Genomic DNA, 15,928 nt, shown 5'->3' on the forward strand with positions numbered 1-15,928 from the left:
TATCAGATGTCGGGTTTGCTCTGGCGTCCCTGGATAATACAGGATGGTACATGTAAAGCACAGGTGGATGTCTTAAAACAAGTGCCGTCATTCACAGATATCAAACGGAATTTGCGGATAAGTTATCTGTAGACATGCGTGACTGTATGAGCTATGAAACTAGCGATTTTAAAAAAGTTTCAATTATGGTTGCAAATATATATACGACTGTATAGAGCACAAAACTAGACTGTCGTAATTGTTTTGTGGACGGTAGGCCTACATGTAAAGCACGGATCGATGTCTCCAAAGCAAGTTGTTCATTCACAGATATCAAACGTAATTCGTGGATAATAACGTTATCTGTACACATGCATGGAGTCAGGCTAGTCCGAGAAATGCGTGACTGTATGAGCTATGAAACTAGCGATTTAACAAAGTTTCAAAGAAGAACATGGTTGCAAATATATATGTATACGACTGTATAGAGCACGAAACAAGACTGTCGTAATTGTTTTGTGGAAGGTAGGCCTACATGTAAAGCACGGATCGATGTCTCCAAAGCAAGTGCTGTCATTCACAGATATCAAACGTAATTCGTGGATAATAAAGTTATCTGTACACATGCATGGAGTCAGGCTAGTCCGAGAAATGCGTGACTGTATGAGCTATGAAACTAGCGATTTAACAAAGTTTCAAAGAAGAACATGGTTGCAAATATATATGTATACGACTGTATAGAGCCCGAAACAACACTGTCGTCACTTTTAAATTAATTATAAGCGAAAAATACTTACATTTGTGGGACTTCTTAGATGCTGCCGCCATCGTTGAAGTGTTTTTGCTATGTGCCGGTTTCGCTATGCGCTCTGGGATATCCCTTGGAGGAGCAAGTGAGCTCTCAAATCATCTTAAAAATAAGGGGTACATAGCACTCAATCTTATCCCTTAATCTTGATCAAATTGGGTATTGAGACACCACTAGCTCTCACATGAACGCGCAACTTCAAGGGTAAGGGGGAAGATAAGGGGTAAGGGGAAGTATTGAGATTGGGCCTAAGAGCACGAGCGCAGCAGAACTCCCCGAGTCAACAGTTAAAAGAAGATCATTAAAGTGCAGTTTCTGTGCTGTGGTGTGATTTAAAACCAGACTGAAACTTTTCTGTTATGTCATTAAGATCCAGGTGTAGCTGCAGTTGTTCTAAAATCACTTTTTCTTGGAACGAACTTTGGAACAAGTAAAAATGAAACACAAAAACGTTGTACAAGCTGGTAAGCTTTTCCAACCATCATCCCACATATTTGTCAGTCCGGCATTAAAAAGGTCGCTGTCAATCTTTTTTTATCACTAAATGATATGTGATGCTTCCCACATGATCACCAATGTAGAGGCAAAGTGGCCTGGTTCAGTCCACGATGCCAGGATGTATCGTGAATCCAATTTGAGCCTTACATTTCAAGAGGGTGTGTTGCATTCTGAACATATAGACCTCATATAATTGTGCTTGTGCAAGATAGCTCAAAGTTTGTATTTGATCGCAGGGCAATTCGATGGGTGGATCCTAGGAGATCGAGGGTATCCATGCCTCCCGACGCTCATCACCCCATACCCTAATCCCGCTCGTGGACCACAGACAATATTTAACCTGGCACACAGCAGAACCCGCGTTAAAATTGAAAATACATACGGGATATTGCAGTCCAGATTTGACTGCCTACGTGGACTAAGAGTTTGTCCGGAACGGGCATGCAATATAATTGTTGCATGCGCCGTCCTCCACAATATATGCATATATATATATATGCACCGTAATAAGATAAGAAGATAAGATAAGAAAATAAAATAAAATAAAATAATACACGTACAATTGTGCGTGATGGTGAAAGTAGTGCAAAACTTGTTGTCATCAGATGACTGTGGGTGTTGATGGGGGAAGGGGGGGGATTGTGCGTGTCAGTGTTGGTGGGGGTCCGGAGCCGTTGTTGATGAGGCCAGTTGCAGACGGGAAGAAACTGTTTTTGTGGCGGGAGGTTTTGGTCTTGACAGACCTCAACCTCTTACAAGAGGGCAGTGTTTTAAAGAGTATATGTCCGGGGTGGGAGGGGTCCAACATGATCTTCCTTGCACGCCTCAGTGTCCTGGAGGCATGCAGGTCCTGGAGGGACGGCAGGTTGCAGCCGATCACCTTTTCAGCATATCTGATGATACGCTGCAGTCTGCTCCTGTCTTTGATGGTAGCAGCAGCGTACCAGATGGTGATGGACTCTATGATGGAGGTGTAGAAGTGCACCATCATGGCCTTTGGCAGGTTGAACTTTTTCAGCTGCCGCAGGAAGTACATCCTCTGCTGTGCCTTTTTGGTGATGCAGCTGACGTTCTGCTGCCACTTGAGGTCCTAGCTGATGACTGTGCCCAGGAAGCGGAAGGACTCTGCGGTGTTGACTGGGGAGTCACACAAGGTGATGGGGGAGGATGGGGCTGCGTTCCTCCTGAAGTCCACAACCATCTCCACTGTCTTTAGAGCATTGAGCTCTAGGTTGTTTTGGCCACACCATGTCACCAGGTGGTCAATCTCCCACCTGTAGGCAGACTCATCTCTACCAGAGATGAGCCCGATGAGCGTGGTATCATCTGCAAACTTCAGGAGCTTGACCGACTGGTGACTGGAGCTACAGCTGTTGGTGTACAGGGAGAAGAGCAGGGGAGAAAGAACGCAGCCCTGATGGGATCCGGTGCTGATGGTCAGGCTGTTGGAGACGTGCTTCCCCAGCTTCACATGCTGCTTCCTGTCAGACAGGAAGTCAGTGATCCACCGGCAGGTGGAGTCGGGCACGTGCAGCTGGGAGAGCTTGTCCTGTAGCAAAGTGGGGATGATGGTGTTGAATGCAGAGCCGTAATCCACAAACAGGGTCCTGGCGTAGGTTCCTGCTGAGTCCAGGTGCTGGAGGATGAAGTGGAGGGCCATGTTTGCAGCATCGTCCACAGACCTGTTGGCTCTGTAGGCGAACTGCATGGAGTCCAGGAGAGGGTCCGTGATGGATTTGAGGTGCGACAGGACAAGGCGCTCAAAGGACTTCATGACCATAGAGGTCAAGGCGACTGGTCTGTAGTAAGGCTGGGCGATTTTTTCGGTTTAAACGATTAATTTGCATTTTTACTTTCCTACGGTTTGTGAAATGGCTGAACGGAAAATCGCGATTTAAAAACATTTCTAGACTCTTCCGATTTGTTTTGCTGAATACAGACTCCGTAGTAGCCTCCTCTCTCACTTTCCAGAATGCGCACAAAACTCAGCCTACTACAATCACATTCACCTCGCCCCCGACAGACTTAGGGGAGAGCCGTGTCGATTGAAACACTTTTCAGTTAAACGTCTTTTGCAAAGATGACGTTATGTATACAAATAATTTGTGATCAACAACTCACATGTGTATTCTCTTAGTTACAAGTGTAATTTAATACATATGTTGGATGATCAAGCTGTTTTTTAACTTTGAACGTAAGTTGACATCTGTTTCAAACGCCCCGCCTAGTCGGGACGTTTGAAACACACATGCGGGACGAATGAAACAGCATATTTTAAAAATATACTATTGACCTTACTTGTTTTTATGCAACCAGTCATATTATTATGGCATGAAACAAAAAACACAACTATTTATTACAAAAAAAGTACTGCAGGAAAACTGTTTGCGCTCCCGAAAACAGGTTCGGGGGATAACATTTGAACGGTGGGACGTCATTACACGAAATTTCGCGGGTTTGGTCAGTCTTGCGTGCTGAACGTAGTGACGAAATTTGACGTGAAATCCTTGCATGGTTTTTGAGGAAATCGCTGTGTTTCAATCGTCCCGTGTTTCAATCGACCCTGATCTCCCCTACCATAAAAATGTCCACGAACACTCATTAATAAAAAGGGTGCTACTTCAGTTGTATGGAAGTGGTTCGGGTACAAGCGGTCAGACATAGAACAAACAACTGTTCTTAGTAAGGTTTGTAGAAAGTCGATCGCGGCAAAACATGGGAACACAACCAACTTATTCCAGCACCTGCGACAGAGACATGCAGTGGAATGGCAGGAGCGTGTAGCATTAAAAGATGCAGATCCTAGCTTAAGCCACAAAGCGCCTGTAAAAAAGCAGGTAACCTTGGCAGCAGCATTTTCAGAAGTCATTCCTTATGACACGAAAGGGCTCCAGTGGCAGGCGATCAAAGATGCGGTGACATATCACATCGCAAAAGATATGGTCCCCATCTATACCGTAGAAAAAAACGGGTTCATTAAGACGCTGCAAACGATAGACCCAAAATATCAACTGCCCAGCCGCAAACATTTTGCCGCAGTTGCATTGCCTAATTCAGTGGTTTTCAAACTGTGGGGCGCGCCAGAGTTCTTCAGGGGGGGCGCGACGTGAGAAAAAGATAAACCCGAAGAAAACCCTGAAAGACGATGATTCAAATCATCAGTCGTACTTCAACTGTAGAAGTAACATAACTAAATAAATTTTCAACCGTTTATCTTCGTGCAAACCATTTAACAAATCTACACACTTGTATCTGACAGAATTTCGATATCATTTAAAATGTCTTCAGAATCACAGTTTTAGTTTCATACTGCTTCGTTTTCAGCTGTTTTCATTGAAAACGTCAGCCCATTCTGATACACCTACTTCTAGACATCGTAACTCATTCTTTTTTCAACCGTTTACCTTCGTTCAAACCATTAAACAAATCTACACACTTGTATCTTCAATACTATATAAACGGAATTTTGATAGCATTTATACTTTTTTCAGAATCACAGTTTTAGTTTCCAACCGGCGTCGTTTTCAGTTGGTTATAATAATTGAGGTCACCATAGCAACGCCGGTAAACAAAACCCGCCGAATAGTCGAATCTCTGGACTGAAAAGGCAGATCTGATTCGACTCTGAAAATTCAGAGTCGGGGACCCTGAATGAATCTGTAAACTGGCAGTTTACACAGATTAAGATGTTCAAATGTATTTAAAAAGGTTAAGCTAAAACATGCTTGGATAAAGTTGTTACATTTTGTTGTTTAAAAACGCAAAAAGATGTAATGTTTCAGAAATATGTTTCAAAAATTTGTTTCAAATGTTTTAAAATTATGATCGGAGATGTTTGAAATGTGTAAAATAATTAAAATAGCTTTCAAAACACAGGTATTTAGAAAAAGAAATTGGGGGGGGGGGGGGGCTCAGCTGAATTTTTTTCTCTGAGAGGGGGCTCACTCTCTCACACTTTGAAAACCCCTGGCCTAATTTATACAACATAACAAGAGCTGGAGTCGCAGAGCAGCTGCAAAACATCGTTTATTTTTCCACCACTACCGACCTATGGTGCAGCCGAACCACACACCCATATTTGAGTCTGACTGTGCATTTTATTGACGGAGAATGGACCCTGCGAGGCATGTGCCTGCAGACATCGTACTTCCCGGACGACCACACTGGCGAAGTAATAGCCCAAGGGTTACAAGACTCGCTGGCCTCCTGGAAGTCCTCCTGACTGACTGAGTGGCCCAACCTCCAATGCTTTGGACACAGACTTCACAATGCCATCAGTAAGTGCAATTTATTTATTTCAAAGGGACAGTGTGCATTAATCAACATGGCAATTACATCGGACATATAAATGCACCAGATTTAGTTAAAAAACTATTCAATGCATAACAAAGTGCTACATGTATGTATAAAAACGAAATGAATGTATTGATGCAGTTGCATATTAGGTTGCACTGAGTTACATTATGATGTGTTCAAGCTCTATTCAGTAAAAAAGTCTGGAGCCTTGATACAGTTAACCATAGTTGCCATAGTTGTGTGTGTGTGTAGGCTACGCATTAATTAAATTATACCTACAGTGTGAAACATTTTCTTTTCTTTGTCAAACAGAATTAAGCTTAATTAAGAAGTGTTAGACTATCATAATGTGTAAGATAAGGCATGTGTTCCTGTGGACACACTAGGCTATGTGTTAAAGAGAGACACATGCATAAAATAATTTAACACTGTAACCCTCTCTCCTCCGACTGGCTTGTCTGTGCTACAGTCATCTCCTTGTATTGTCATACAGTTTTTTTCCTTGCGTTTGTCTGTCATGGAAAATTTACATTAATATTTAAATCATAAAAAAAAAGACTATCACAATGTGTGAATGCAGTTCTTGTCACATTGATTAAATGGTGCCATTCTAAAATGTTCCTTTTTGGTTTCCTCCCTTTTTCTTTCCTTTTTACAGTGAATGGTATGAAAGATCCACGTATTGACCGTGCCATTGGTGTTTGCAAAAAAGTTGTAAGTGCCTTTTCCTACAGTTGGAAGAAGAGAAGAGATATGGCAGTGGTACAGGCTGAGCTCGGTCTACCATCTCACAACCTCATCATCGAGTCCCTAACCAGGTGGGGTTCGAGACAACTGATGGTAGAACGAGTGTTGGAACAGGAGAAGGCCATAGCACAGGTCCTGGGAGCAGACAAAAACAGCAGGCACCTGGTGCCCACCTGTCAGGACATTGACGTGTTGGAGTCAATGAATAAAGCTGTAAGTCCACTGAAGGAATTCACTGATGCCCTATCTGGTGAGGCCTACGTGAGTGTCTCCTACCTCAAACCGGTACTCCACCTGTTAAACAACAGCCTTCTGCAGCCAGAAGAGGGTGAGACCGAGCTCACCAAACAAATCAAGAGCAACATACTCAACTACCTCAACAATAAATACAATGACCCTGTAACACAGGAACTCCTGGACATGGCCTCACTCATGGACCCCCGGTTCCGGACAACGTATATAGTAGATGACGAAGTGGACGGAATCAAGAAAAGAGCTGTTACAGAGCTGATGTCTCTTCCAGCTGAGAAAAGCAAATCCCAGCCTGGCACATCTGTGCAGGACCTGCACCAAGAAGAAGCTGCTGAGCCTGTTACAAAGAAGAAGAAAACTCTAGCAAGCTTCTTCAAGAAGAAGACAGTGACGCCTACCTCCCAGTCAGAGCAGGACAAAATGAAGCTGAGTTGTCATCCTACTTGTTGTCTTCTGAGACAGACCCTGATACAGACCCACTGCAATGGTGGAAGGTACATGAAGCTAACTTCCCAAGACTGAGTAATCTGGCCAGGAAATATCTCTCCATTCCTGCCACAAGTGCCCCTTCAGAGAGGGTTTTCAGTACGGGGTCGGGGGGTAACATTGTAGCATGCCAAAGAGCATGCCTCAAGCCAGAGGCAGTAGACAGGCTTGTCTTCCTTTTTTTATCATAAATGTTATTATCATTATTTATTATTTGTTGTATTTCATTTTATGTTTTTTTGTTACGTTTTTCAGGAATGGCCTACAAGATCTTTTTTTTCAGTTTGATTTAAAAAAAATCTTTGCACAATAATGACAGCCAAGTGGTGCTGATTTTTTTATTATTTTTTTATTCACGAACACCTGTTTGGTTCACATAGGCCTAGATTACTTGATAATCTTATTTTTATTGTGTTAATAAAGAAAATATGTATTTAAATTTTGCCTTGGTCTTTTTAATTTGTTTAGAGAAAAACAGAAAAGAAATCGAGGTTTAAATCGAAAATTGTCCATTAGTTAGAAAAAAATCGAGATTTTATTTTTAGGCCAAATTGCCCTGCCCTAGTCTGTAGTCTTTGAGTTCTTTGGGCCTTATTTTTTTGGGGATGGGGATGATGGTGGAGGATTTAAAACAGGCTGGTACATGGCATGTCTCCAGCGAGGTGTTAAAAATGTCTGTAAATACTGGAGACAACTGATCTGCACAGTGCTTGAGGGTGGAGGGGGAGACAGAGTCCGGTCCAGCTGCCTTGCGGGGTTTCTGCCTCTTGAAGAGTCTGTTAACGTCCCTCTCCAGGATGGAGAGAGGTGAAGGGGGGGGGGTCTCAGAGGTAGACAGGAGAGGGAACGCCTGGGCTCCTGCTGAGGTGGGGGAGGAGGGTGTGGTGGTCTGGGGGTGGTGAATGGGGGTTCGGGGGATGGTAACAGGACTGCATTGTCTTTCAAATCTGCAGCAGAACTTGTTCAGGTCGTTGGCCAGGTGAGGGTCGTCGATGGAGTGGGGGGCAGATGGTTTGTAGTTGGTGAGCAGTCTCAGACCCTTCCAGACAGACACTGGGTCGTTATCTGAGAACTGCCGTTGGAGTCTCTTTGAATACGAGAGTTTAGCATCTCTCACTGCCTTGCTAAACCTGTATTTCGACTCCTTAAACTTGTCTTTGACTCCGCTCCGAAACGCCTTCTCCTTTGCCAACCTTAGCTGTCCGAGTTCTGCTGTGAACCAGGGTTTGTTGTTGTTCTAGCTCACCCTGCTGCGAGATGGTACACAGCTGTCTTCACAGAAGCTGATATAAGATGTCACAGCATCAGTGTACTCATCAAGACTGTTGGTGGCAGACCTGAAAATATCCCAGTCAGTGCAGTCCAAGCACACCTTCAGATCCTCCACAGCCTCACTAGTCCACTGCTTAGACGTCCTCACAACAGGTTTACAGAGTTTTAACTTCTGCCTGTATGCTGGAATCAGGTGGACCATGACGTGGTCAGAGTGTCCCAGTGCAGCGCGGGGGACGGCGTGATAGGCCTTCTTTAAAGTTGTGTAACAGTGATCCAGCGTGTTCTCCTCTCTGGTTGGGCACTTAATGAGCTGGCGGAATTTGGGAAGTTCATGGCTGAGATTTCCCTTCATGGCTGTTAAAGTCACCGACGACAATAACAAAGGAGTCCGGGTTAGTTCGCTCCACGTCCAGTATCTGGTCGGCCAGCTGACGTTGTGCCTCCTGCACGTTGTTTTGCGGTGGAATATAAGCGCCGACCAGAATGAACGAAGCAAACTCACGGGGGGAATAAAAGGGTTTACAGTTTATAATGTAGGTTTCCAGAACAGGAGAACAGTGCTGCAGCATCACTGTAACATCTTTACACCAGACGCTGTTGAGGTAGAAACAGATCCCTCCACCCTTCGTTTTGCCAGAAAGCTCCGTGTCGTGGTCCGCTCTGAACAGCTGGAAGCCTGCCAGCTGTAGCGCAGAGTCCGGTGTTGATCCACACAGTTGATCCACAAGTTTCCGTGAAGCACAAAACAGAAGATGAAGAAAAGTCTCTGTTCCTCCTCACCAGTAGCTGGAGCTCGTCCAGTTTAATGCACAGTGATCTGACGTTGGAGAGAAATATTCAGTACAGATAATGAAGTCACGGCGGTACTCGGTACCATGGTATTTAATCCATTTGGCAGAAAAAATACTGGTTGACAATTCAGCTCCAAATTTGGAAGCAATGTCTGGGCCATTTTTGAGCTCACTTAGTGGAAGCATTTTTCCAGGGCCTAAAGTTAGTCTTTCCTTGGTAAAGGATTCTCGATAGAATGCCATACAACTCTGGTGCTTTTTGGCTTATGTTTGTGTAATGTTTTTTAATTGTTTCTTAAAGAAATTATGGTTAGCTTCATAACGCATGCACTGTAGTAGATTTTAACCGAGATATAACACTTCGACTAATTTGAGAGAGAGTAAAAGAAATCGAGGTGTCCGGAGCAAGTATTGACAGAAGACTTTATCGTGAAGAACAACAACACCGATAACAGCCGGGTGGGTCTGCAGAGTCACTGCCGGTCAACAGATTCCAGCCTCTTCTTATACACACACAGCAGAACAGTACTCAGCAGTTTCTTGTTTTAGGTGTCAACCCATAATCAATCACAAACTCTTCTAACCATATGGTCACCGAGATAGTTTAGGAACCCAGGAGTGGAGTCAGCATGCATTGTCTCAGTAGCTTCCTGCTCCTGGGGGGTTGGGCCCCAACCCCTGCTCTGACCCCAGACTCCCAGGCACCGTGTTCTGCCCTGGATCAGAATCCAGAGACGCTTTAAATGTTTTCTACCATTAGATATACAGGCCTAATAATAATCATGGTTTACCATAGAATATAATCATTAATTTCTACCACAGCACCACATGTGCAGAATTGGGCCAATGGTCCTTATAATACGAGGGTAATGAATCATGAAATTATGTTTTGGTAAGAGATTGAGCTGAGGAAATAACTGCTTGAAGAGTTGATGATGATCAATGATTAAGTGTTTGAGGTATATGGTCATGCCCTCTGAGAGGACAGGTGAAAAAACAATGCTAACAATCTGTAGAAGCAAAAGAAGAAGACGCCAATAACCATCACCTGTCTGAAATAAATCAACAAAAAGCAACGGCATGTTGCGCAATATGCACCAGGATTGTATAGCATTCAGTCCCAAATCATTACTTATATTAAAATATCAAAATATATAGCCTGAATTTATGGATACCCTTTTTAGAGCCCAAGTGATTTGCTGTTTCAAAGTCGTCATAAAACAGTTGAATCTGCAATGCATCGTTCTCTTTAGAAAATAACAGATTTTCTTTAAAATAGTTGGCATCTCTTATGTCTGTATAAACACCTTATTTGGGAATGTGCCTGGGCTTGAACATGTTGGTCAGTTCTGGGTTATCAAAAATGTTCTTAAGCGTTTCTAGGATGGGAACATATGAAAACTTATCTGTTATAATGACCTGGTCATATGTCCCAGTAGATTTGTTTCTTCTGTTGTCAAATCTTGTGCCGAGCACCTTTTCAACAGGTTCAACGTTTCCCCATTTCTCTTTGAAGTGTTTGTTTCGTTTGGTTTCTGTATTCAAGCATGTGAAGGGATTTCCATTTTCCAACTGTTTGAAGGATTCCTCTATTTGATTCTTATTTTCAGTGTCCTGAGGAGATAAGCACTGTAAAGCTGCATATTTAGCCTGACTATTAATCTCAAAAAACACTTCTTCCATGGATGAGACAAAACTGTTTACAGTAGACTGACTTAATCCAGCTGCCTTGAGTTGTGCAACAGCAGAGGCACACATATCAAGAGTGCTCTTCTCGGAATTTATAGAAGGTTCAGATGATGTTGGCGTCTCATCTACATTACTTGCCACAACCTCTCCTGCACTGTTTAACGTAACATCAGTTTCAGCCTGCTGGTCTAAATACTCTGTGTGCATGGTGTTTAGATGCTTCCTAAAACCAGAAAAAGTACCGAACACAGATCCACATCCAGTCTGAACACATTTAAGGCAAAGGTTTCTTCCAGGCACGTAATCATGAACTAAACGCAAGTGCCTAACAAGCATATTGGAACTTTTTAATTCAGCCTGACAAACAAAGCACCTCATGATGGAGGAAAACCCTCAAGCACTAATTGAGTAACCTTGCCCTTACTTTAGCAACACGAGGACTCTCCTTGACTTTCCCAACATCGATGTTGTACACCGTGGTCTGGATGAACATGTACATGTTATGGAGCATGGAGTTGTATGATGTGCCGAACACAAAATGTGCCTTAAACAGCTCATCGAAAGCCCCTAGAGAAGAAGTTGACCTGCAAGGTATGGCACTCCGATCCAGAATGATTAAGAACTGGTGGACTGCATCCTTCCTTACTCCAACAGCCAGGAGATATGGTTGAGCGTTGGTAGTAATGGTGTCGAGATGTTCTTGGATGCTTGTTCCAGTCTGAGAAGATACACATACACAGATGACAAAATTAACTTGGTTGTTATGTAATAATTAAATATTTTTTGTATTCTAATCAGCTATGCACACATAGCTGATTAAATGAACATGGTAGTAACTTCAGGCAGCGTTTTCTTGCCCTGTGGACTATATGTGTAATTTCACTCTTTGACCACAAAGTGGACTCTAGTAGTATTTTGTAAATGTACCTGTTGCTTTGTTTCTTTGATTGACCCTTTGATTATTCCCTGGAAGCTTCCAGAAGTTAGCTTGAGCTAATTGTATGTCTGTATTTTAGTCCTATGGTGTTAGGGTGTGATGATGTCATGGTGAAACTTGTTAGCAAGCTGAAGAATGCAAGAATGCAGTTGTTTGAAGACGACAAGTGCAACATTAAACATCTGTGAAAAGAACAGGGTCTTGTGTGTATCATTAGACGTTACAATGGATGCAATATTTTAGTAATGAATAATCTTTATATTAATTAGGAAAAATATAAACCTTCTTGAAGATGACGAGATGTTTCTCTGCTTGGGACGCGGACACTTTCCCTGGTCTCTTCCGTCCCTGGGCAGACGGTGGAATCAGGTGTGACAGCAGTAAAACCGATGAGAGGTCACTGTCCCAACCTATAACAACACCAGTTTTATGTTTACAGGCTTGAATTGTGTGAACTCTTTACATTACAATTCATCTGCAATGTAAGCATTTTCACAAAAAAGAATGGATAGCGGTTTTAAATCTGCAGAAAAAGCTGCCACAGACTAGAAATCTTGCCAACTCTTTTATTTGAAACTTTGTTGAATATACTGTACCTGTCAAAAGGGATTTCTAATAACGACTTATCTAATTCAGTTCAACTAGCTATAGGCAAGAGGAATCGGAGAGTCCAGGTTGAGTATAGATGGAGAGTTTATTGCCACCCGCAAACGAGAGACAACAAAGCCGAATGGTATCTGCAAATACACACTACTGAATGACTCCCGTAATGCTCCTTATATCCCCAATCCTTACACAATACAAAGTTGGACTTTCATCAAATATTGATGTGCATAGCATGTTTTTCTGGGTCATACTGTGTGGATGTCAGCATATTCTCATGTCTTCTCCGTCCCAATGTGACTTTTGAACATATTATCCTTATACAAACAGAGATGATGCACACGTGTGAATGTCAGCATTGTCTTCAGAGAGTACATCAGATGGGAATAGACTGGACCCACTCACTGGTGCCACATGGCACATAACATCTAGGGAAAAGGTGATCAGCTATTTTCCACTATTAAAGTATCCATATGATATGTAGGCCTAATAATAATCATGGTTTAACATAAAATGTAAGGTTAATTTCTGCCACAACATTTTTCATGAAGCTAAAAATGATTTCAGCTCCTTAAAATGATTGCTCTGTCTGCCATCTCCCATAAGGTAAAATATTTACTATGCATAAGTACCCTATGCAACACCAAAAATACTGAAGTATCCTTTTAAGCCTACAAGTCTAGTACACTCATACCAGTATGTTTACAGATAATTTACCCAAGTCATCTTCCACGTCAATGCCATCCAGAGGAGGATCAGCTGCCAGCAGGAGTTCTTCAAGCTCACTGATGTTGGGAAGCTTTCTGCATGGTTGGATGATCTTTTTCTTGAATGTGCCTGGCCATCGCTCCAGAAACTTGTCGGACACACCCTCACCGAACTTCAGAACGAAATCCTGTTCAACCTGGATTGGGGCAGTGGGTGAGAATTTGAGGACCTCATATGTGCTAGTTGTTTGACTATGAAATACAATTTATTTGTTATACTCCTGTCAACAGTAATAATAGAAAATTACGTATAATAGAAAAATTTAATTTTTATTTGACACAGCCACTTCAGATATGTCAGAAATGTTGTTGCTGTTGTTACGTATTTTAAGAACCTAAGCAACCCACACATAGACCCTATGAAGCAGGACCAAACATATAAGCCGTAAATACTATACATAGCCACAAGGGGAGCGGGACCTTACTGAAGGCTGCAATAATTAGTTTAGCCACAGAAGGCAGCACCACAGACAAGGGAGGAAGCCGAGGGTAATACGTCACACCGGCTCCTCCCACTCCTTCCGGGTCTTGCGGACCAGACGATAACACTGCGAACACGGGAATCTCTCGGCAGCCCATACGATAGGATTAATAATGTTTTGGTCAGCTAGGAGACGCTCGACACGTGTCCAGATACGCTTCAACCTCCTTTGCTTCATAGTCAGTTTACCATACCGAATTACTTTATCAATTAAAGTAACTGTTAAAAGCTATCCTTTGGATTTTATCACTTTCCTTGAAGAACTCTGCAACACTGTTGTTACAATTGTTATGCACTGCACAATGACGCTGCTATCCATTTGGATGTACGAAGTGGTAAAGTCGCAAATCTCCCAGCTTTCTTGCGGCATTTCACTGAGGCACGCCCCCTTTCGGGCGTAGTATCTCGTCGCTTTCAAAGTAGAGCGAGCAGATCTGTACAACTAGCAAAGAATATGGCTGCGCCCATAGTCAATGGGGATTGAGCTGTATTTTTAAGCGTCTTAGAGTACCATATTAAGCGCTATATACATTTCATTTATTATTATTATTATTATTTTCTTTGTATTTGTACCACGTTGGGGGTTGTAATGTCGAAATTCAATGTAAAGTTGTGTTTTCAAGCTGGTTTGCTAAAGAGGCTATGTTGCTAATGATGACTAGCCCGCTACTACCCCTCGTGGCTCGCCAGAAACACGACAGCACTTGTTGAAATTAAAATTGGCGAAAATGGCAAAATATTATTGCAATGTAAAAGTCTTGCAATGTTAATGTTTCTGTAAAGGCTGGCAACCATTATACACTGGATTATTTCTTTTTTCCAAAATTTTCTTCTCAAACTCGTCGGACACAAATAGCAATCTGGAAGGCTGGAGCAAGGGAAATACGTCACGTTCTCGCTGAAGCTGGTCGTTCATACCAGCCTACCATCCAAATGGATAGCAGCATGACATGTTTACAAGATGGTAAATATTGTGGCGACTCCTACCCCCCGGGGAGTCTGGGTATTCGTGATGCCGGTTGGGAAAAAGGGGTTTATTGCCTTTTGTCAATTTGTTTCTGTTAGGTTAAGTGGGGTTAACGGTTTTGGGGTCTTTATTGTTTGTGTGTTGTTTATTGTGTGTAGTGTTGCCGGTGTCATGCTAAATTTGTACCGGCTGCCAAATTTGTACCGGGCGCGTCATCCATACGTAATCCATTCCAAACCTGCATGGCAGCAGATGATCGCGTCGTCCGTTGCCGGGCAGGTTTCAAAAAACATTCGCGCTCATGTTGCCAAAGAGGGAATAACATAATACAGTTAACGGATCGCTACATAATGTAATGTTTTGTTGGGTTCCTTAATAAACACACGATGTATCTTGGAACAGACATCAACATGCAGCGCGCCAATCCAACTGCGCATGCTCCGTGTGACGGTCTAATAACTGATGTTGATATCATTACAGATAACACTTGTTTTTACTTTATATTTGTATTGTATTTAATTGTTTATTCAAATTTAGCAAGTAAACTGAGTGTTTAAAGCAGGTCAAGGACGAAATAGCACAATACAGATAACGGATCGCTAGATAGAAGGTTCGCGAATGTTCACGTCATTCAACGCGATCGTCCGTTGCCATGCAACGGACGAAGCGATCATCTGTTGCCAGGCAGATTTGGAGTGGATTACGTATGGATGATGCGCCCGGTACAAATTAGGCAGCCGGTTCAAATTTGGCATGACACCGCCACCGTTACCGAGACTTGCATGACCGTTGGTTGGGTGTGCGGTGCGCTGTGTGTTGTGGGTAGGGCTGGCCCGAATGCCATTTTTCAAGCTTCGAATACTCGTTGGTTTTTCCGAGCGAATATTCGAATACTCGTTCCAGAAAAAAACACCATCAAAAACAACATTAATAATCCCTATATACTCCCTGGAACTGATTTGGACAGTATCTGCATATTTTGTTGAAGATTTAATAGCTTTTGAACGTTAATTAGTAGGCCTAAGTAGGTTGAAGTTTCTTAGTTTTTCCCCCTGAAAGCGAACAGCTGTTGCTCCGTTCCAGATCAGCTGTTCTCTGCCATCTCAGCCCTTACGGGAGCTTTTCAATTCATCCTGGAACGTGCATCTTTTCAGGAAATTTGTACAATAAATCCATAACAAATATCGAATATTGATTGTCTTATGTGTCCATATTATATCCATTATATTGACCGGGTATTCCCAAGACGCTCACACTCTGCAGCAAGCCAGTCACAGTTGATTGGCGCGGCGCTGTACAGCGAACGTAAACAAACAACTAAGCTAAGCTTTTAAGTATTACTTTTCCTCCAG

This window comes from Gadus chalcogrammus, chromosome 8 (assembly GCF_026213295.1).
Source record: "Gadus chalcogrammus isolate NIFS_2021 chromosome 8, NIFS_Gcha_1.0, whole genome shotgun sequence".
NCBI lineage: Eukaryota > Metazoa > Chordata > Actinopteri > Gadiformes > Gadidae > Gadus > Gadus chalcogrammus.